Raw genomic sequence first — 6,875 nt, forward strand, 5'->3', positions numbered from 1 at the left:
GACTGCCTGGCCAAACAAACAAACAAACAAACAGGTGCTGCAATGGCCCAACCCTGTAAAGAGCCGCCAAACTAGTACCGACACCGGGCTAAGAAAAAAGAAACCCAGACTAGACCCGGAAAGAAAAAACAAACGAAAACAGGACTTCTGGTCCAGCCACACCAAAGAACTACTGAAGCCGCCTAAAAAACAAACCGGGAAGTCCTAAAGAGTGAGCTGGGTCAGCTGACGGCGGGGGCGCTCTGGGGATGATGCGTGGTCCAGGAAGCGGCGTTGGACTGAGTGAGCCCGAGACCGTGAGCAGTCACCACAACAAATAGTCCCCAACCTTTTAATATTAAATAATTGTCTTAAGAAAATAACGGGGACAAATGCCGGTAAGATGAACAAACAAAAGGGGGGGGGGTCAAGACGTAACAGCCTGTTGTTTACTGTAATCCACCCCCCATTGTTTCATTTCTTTGTGTTACATGGCTAGATTATGTTTTGTTGATATTAATCGTCTTTATCTTCCCTCTTACCCAATTGCTCACTTTGATTGATCCCTGCTGTGTTTCATTCTCTCCCCTTGTGTATATAAAGCTCAGTCTGCTCCAATGTCTCTCTTTCTTCATCTCTTTTCTGCTTGATTCTTTCCTTGCACCTTCTCATAATGATCTCATTTAAGTCAACATTGACTACACCTTATCTGTTGATATGTCCGCAAGAGAGAAATTCAGAATTTTTAAATTCCAGTTAACATGCTTTTTCAATTCAGTTGAATAGCTAGTAAGCTCTCAACTCTTGAGTATACATTTGACTCCTGGACAATAATAATGCTCAGGTCATGACAAGTCAAAGCAAACCACATAATGTGGTTGTTACTCTAAGAGTTTGTGGTTTCTTTTCAGCACTTTCCCTTTTCTGTCATTTAAGTTGATGGGAATTCTTTGCAGCCCACTGAACACTGGACTTGAACTCCACTAGTTTGTTTCTCTTTGGCTATTTTAGCATGAGGTTTTTTCTGACTGACTCCTTCCAGGGTTTTGCATCCAGTGTGTTTTCTCCTCCGAGACTGTGATCATTGAATCTTGAGGAGGAACCTTTTTTTTTTGGGCCATATCCTGAAGAGCTTTCTCATGTACCTGCTGTGCATTCATAAAGGAACGACATCATGCAAATGATTTTCCAGTCATGCGCAAGGCTGCACCTCAGTCTACCTGGTGATTTGCCATTAGCCTATCTTCAGTTTTTGAGTTTGGCAAGTCAACCTCTCTAACCTCATTGATTTTCCCTTTCTTCTTCACCACTCATTCTGACAGTCCTCACATGGATGGCCATGTGTCTGACGGGAAAGCAACACTAAACTGTCTGTCATCCCATAGCCATATGTGATGTTTTTCTGAACCTAAACTGATATCAAAACAACACAAAACTGCAGAAGACTTTTTGCAGAATGGTGTAAAATACGTTTTGAGTCTTCACAGCATATTTGTCTCAGTACATGGAATTTGTGAAATAGTTCTGATAAACTGTCTGCAAGTGTGTTCCCAATTATTAGAATGAACATAAAGCATGGTCCAGTGATAGGATACCACCTGTGTAATAAGTCCAGCCGTGGAATTTCCTGCTACTAAATGTTCCACAATCAATTGTTTGTGGACGGTGGAAGCAATTGGGAACAACAGCAACTTAGTCACAAAGGGGTAGGCCACCAAAAATCACAGAGCGAGGTCAGTGAATGCTGAGGCACATAGTGGCGCAGAGCTCGCCCAATTTCTGCAGTGAATACTGTCAGACCTCCAAACTTCATGTGATCAGCAGATTAGCTCAGGAACAGTGGGTAGAGAGCTTCATGGAGGGTTTCCATGGCCGAGCAGCTTCATCCAAGCCTCACATCACCAAGCGCAATGCTAAGCATCAAATGCAGTGGTGTAAAGCACACCGCCACTGGACTCGAGAACAGTGGAGACGTGTTCTCTGGAGTGACCAATCACACTTCTCCATCTGGAAATCTGATGCACAGTGAGCTTCCTGGAAGAGTTGAAGCTGTTATAGCTGCAAGGGGTGAACCCACATCATATTAAATCCTATGGTTTAAGAATGGGATGTCAGTCAATTGTATATGTGTGCGAGCAAATACAGGTATATCTCAAAAAATTTGAATATCATGAAAATGTTCAATATTTTTTGTCACTCATTTCAGAAAGTCAAACCCATATACGATATAGGCTCATGACCCATAGAGTGAAATATTTCAAGCCTTTATTTCTTGAAATGTTGAGGATTCCGGTTTACAAATAGTGAAAACCCAAAATTCAGTGTCTCAGAAAATTTGAATATTGTGGAAAAGTTCAGTTTTGGAAAGTCATGGGGTATGTCCGAAAAGTCCCTCCTGTCTCCTTATCTGTCGACTTTACCTTAACCCCATTTGATGACGTCACAGGGTTAAGGAAAGGTGTTAGAAGACTTCCTTAAGGAGTTAGTGAAAGGCGATCACGGTGGTGTGGCAGTCGCATCGCACTTTCACTTGATGTCATAATAATGCGACTGTGGCGCAAGTTAGTGACGTCCACCGTGGCGGGGGAAAGAACTAGAAGTTTCCAAAAATGGACTACAAAAAGTGCATTTGGCTTTTATATGATTTAAAGTTGTTAATGGCAGATTATTGCCTTGGTAACTTACATGATATGCTCCCCTTTTCCAACATCGTGAGTTTCCCTGAACGCTCGGATGAGCAGGTCCCTTTAAACGTTGTCGCTGCAAGGAATTGTGGGGCAGCATGAGCTCGCCTCCTTTGATAAAGGATGTGTCAGTGGTTCCTATGCTAAAGGAAGCAACGAGCCTCCTTTCCTTTGCTTATTGAGTATTCGGACAGTCCTTATCATGGCCGCTACACAAAACACTCCCGGGGTTAAGGAAAAGTCAATAGATAAGGAGGGAGGAGTGACTTTTCGGACGTACCCATGGTGTCACACCCTAATCAGCTAATTAACTCAAAACACCTGCAAAGGTTTGCTGAGCCTTTCAATGGTCTCTCAGTCTGGATCAGTAGGCTGCACAATCATGGGGAAGACTGCTGACTGGACAGATGTCCAGAAGACAGTCATTGACACCTTCCACAAGGAGGGTAAGCCACAAAAGGTCCTTGCTTAGGAAGCTGGTTGTTCACAGGGTGCTGCATCCAAGCATGTTCAGAGAAAGTTGAGTGGAAGGAAAAAGTGTGGTAGGAAAAGGTGCACCAGCAAAAAAGGATGACCGCAGGTCCTAGAGTCTGGAGGAAGAGTAGAGCGGCTCAGAATCCACGTTGCTTGAAGTCCAGTGTGAAGTTTCCGCAGTCTGTGATGATTTGGGCTGCCATGTCATCTGCTGGTGTCGCTCCACTGTGTTTTCTCAAGTCCACAGTCAACACAGCCATCGACCAGGACACTTTAGAGCACTTCATGCTTCGTGCTTCCTTAATGGAGATGCTGATTTAATTATCCTGAGAATGAGCCTATACCATATATGGGTTTGACAAAAAATATTAAACATTTTCATGATATTCAAATTTTTTGAGATGTACCTGTATATTTGCCAATATAGTGTATGTTGATATGTTGAAGTTCTGTGCGTCTCTTCTGTACAGTTCAGTTGTTCAATGTTTCATTGTGAAACAGTTCATTGACCTATGCTGAACTACATTATACTTAAATAAAGGTGACTCACAGCTACCAAACAACTTCACAGCTTGATGTAGGAGAGTGTGACTGGCAGTTTAAGAAAAGGCTCATATGACTAACAATTTAATTTAATGCACAGTTCGTAAATATAGAACCGGCTGACGTGGATTTAACAGCATCATGCCTTTGTTCCTGCTTGTTGCTGTGACTCACTGTTCAGTAATCATAGTGTGCGTGTTTGTGTGTGTGTGTGAGTGTGTGTGTGTGTGTGTGTGTGTGTGTGGGGGGGGGGGGGGGGGGGGGGGGGGGTAAGCATATGGAGACAATTGCATTATTTCACAAAACGAACTTGATGATAATATGCCACTTAGTAAGTAAAGCACTTCATCTCATTTGACACTAAACCTTCCATGTTTATTGTGTGTGCGTTGTGATACTGATACATTAATAAAAGCATTATTACAATCGCAATTTTATAGATTTGTATTCATTGTATCTCTGTGTTCATGCATTTGCGGAGTTGCATGGTTCGACCTCATATAAGAAGATCACAAATGCCAGGTCCAGTTCAGACCAGTAGGTTGCTAAGATACTGTAAGAAGGTCACGTAAAGACCCTAAACACCTGATTATCTACACATAGACACACACACTCACCCAGGCACCATCCTCTTCCTCATGAAGAGTGAAGCGCAGAAACACACTTCCTGATGAAGATGAGCTGTTCACAAGAGCAAAGCCCCCTTGGGAAACTATATATTGTAAACGTGTATCTCAAGGCTCTTTAAGGATTGTTCTTGATTGAGTCCATGGCCATGTAAACTTTACCAGTGATCCTGAAGTAAAACAATTCCCCCTGCTGATTTCAGCTCGTCTTTTTACCGCAAATCATAACCTCCTGAATCCAGGCTCAATGTGGGATTTAGGCATTTGGGGCCTTCCGTGGGCAATGATTAGTATTTTTGCTTTACAGTGAAAGGATATTGATTGTGTTCAAGGCTTAGACAAAGTTTGCATATTTTCCCTGGGCATATGTAAACCTTTCAAGATGCTCTGGCGTCTTTCATGTGTTCATTTAATTTGTGTCCTTAGGTGTGGGTGCCTGTGATGGTGTCCAGCCTGTACAGTACTTTTTGTCCACAGTTTATATGGGATCTTGTCCAACTCCCTTTGACTGTAAATTGGGTAACTTGGGATGTAACGTATGAATAGATGGACATAAGGTTTTGGGTTTCTGCAACTTTTGGTGGGAGTAAGTCTGCTCAAAATTATTGTAATATCCTCTAAAGAGATGGAAGCATGTGTGTGTAGGGAAGCTCTTGTACGCTGGGTAATTGAGGTTATTGAGTAGTCTGTAAGAATAAAGTGCAGCACAAGGTTTCTGCCAGAATGAACTAGTTTATAAGTAATACCTATTGCAACTGCACTCACACACAGACACGGCAGTGAATCATTTTCATCAAATTAAAGTGACTCCAGCACCTCGGGGCTCGCGTTATTTGTTTCTTCCTGTACCCTGCTCCTTTCTTTTTTCTTTCTGATCCCATTGCCCTTTTTCCTTCCAATGTGATTCTGCTACAAAAGTAATTTCTCAAAGCCGACTTCTGAGGAACCAAGAAAAAGTTTGTCTGTTCTTTTCTTATAACTCCAGTTATGAGTCTCACGCTGATTATGTATGTGATAAGACATGCAGGAATTCTGGTGTTAAAATGGGATAACATTGAAATTAAGTTATACTTCCTGTATAAAAGTGACTCACGGCTCACAAGCAACCTCGCAGGTTGGTGTAGGAGAGTGTGACTGACAGCTTAAGGCTCATAGGACGAACAATTTAATTTTCATGTACAGTTGGTATTTATAGAACCAGCTGACGTAGATTCAGGAGCAATCACACCTGTGTTCCTGCTCATAGCTGTGACTCACTGTACACTGATCATATCGACTTTGACCAGTGTTTCGCTGCTTACACATGCAGTGGACTGAAATCATACAGGTTACAGCAGCTGCAGTGTGACACCCACTGAGCATATGTGCGTAGTCTTGCCCAACTGAAGACTTCCCCTGGAATTTAAGGCAGTCCACTAATATTGTTTGTGTTTCTGGTGTGACATTTGAAGTTGTACCTGTGCAAGCAGCAGCAGCGCTCACAAGGGATTGTATGGACATGCAACAGTATTCCGCCAACTACACAGATGAGGTTAAATCGTGGTTTCTGAGCAGACTGATTTCAAAAAGCACAGACACACTAAAATCGATGTAAATATGTCTCTACCCTCGAACATCTAAGGCTATGATCGCAGCTGCAGTCCAATTCCCTGGAGACGATTGTATTTTAACCCAGTTTTGTTTATGTGCACGTTGGCATCAAGTCAAAAAAACTGATTTGAAATGGAGAGCTTTTGAGATGTAACGTGTGTGTTTGTCTGTGTGCTTCATTGCTTCAATACTTCATTGTGTATTTCATTGTGCGAGGTACCTCAATGGAGGGGTGATGAATATTCTGAGCCGGTGGTTACAATTGGGTTTGAAAACCCGTCGGTCCTGTTCCATCCCGGCACAACCATTGCGGCGGGAATGCTCCTATAGTGTCTTTCACTGTCTGTCTTCTTAGTGTCTGAATCCTGCATCATTCTTGCACGTTTCATTGAGCACAAAATAACCTAAACGTGTGCCAACTTTTGTACATTTCTTAACTTTCATGCAAACTTTTGTCACGTTGAATGAAAGCTCCTCCACTCCCAGTAGTAAAGCTTCAGTTTAACCGTGATCACATTCTTTTTTTTCCCCCCGGGAAGTGGGACTCATCACATCTACCATTTGCGTATGATCACAGCATCAGTACCTTTGTGTTCAGTCTCTGTCTGATCGTCTCATCACTGTGTCTCATTCTCCTCACAAAGTGTGTGCTTGTGGTACTGTTCTCTTCCCTTTCTCCTCTCCTCCTTGATGTCGATCTGCCCCTGATTCATGCCAGCTCTGTCCCATTTCCCCCTTTTGACTTGTGTCTATTCCCTTGTTTATTTCATTCATGATATTCAGTGTTTTCATTTCTCTCAGTTGAACTTAGCTTTTGTGACATTTTAGTGAGATTTCTGTTTGAGTCAGTGAGAAGGAATTTGCTTTCAGACAAACCGAAACCCAAATAACGCTGCATCCATGAGTAACTGGAAAGTGGGAAAGGCTCCCCGCTCTCCGAGCATTATATCAGTCATGTGCTTGCATATATTGATGATTG

Source organism: Lipophrys pholis (genome assembly GCF_963383615.2).
Source record: "Lipophrys pholis genome assembly, chromosome: 3".
In the NCBI taxonomy this organism is placed as follows: domain Eukaryota; kingdom Metazoa; phylum Chordata; class Actinopteri; order Blenniiformes; family Blenniidae; genus Lipophrys; species Lipophrys pholis.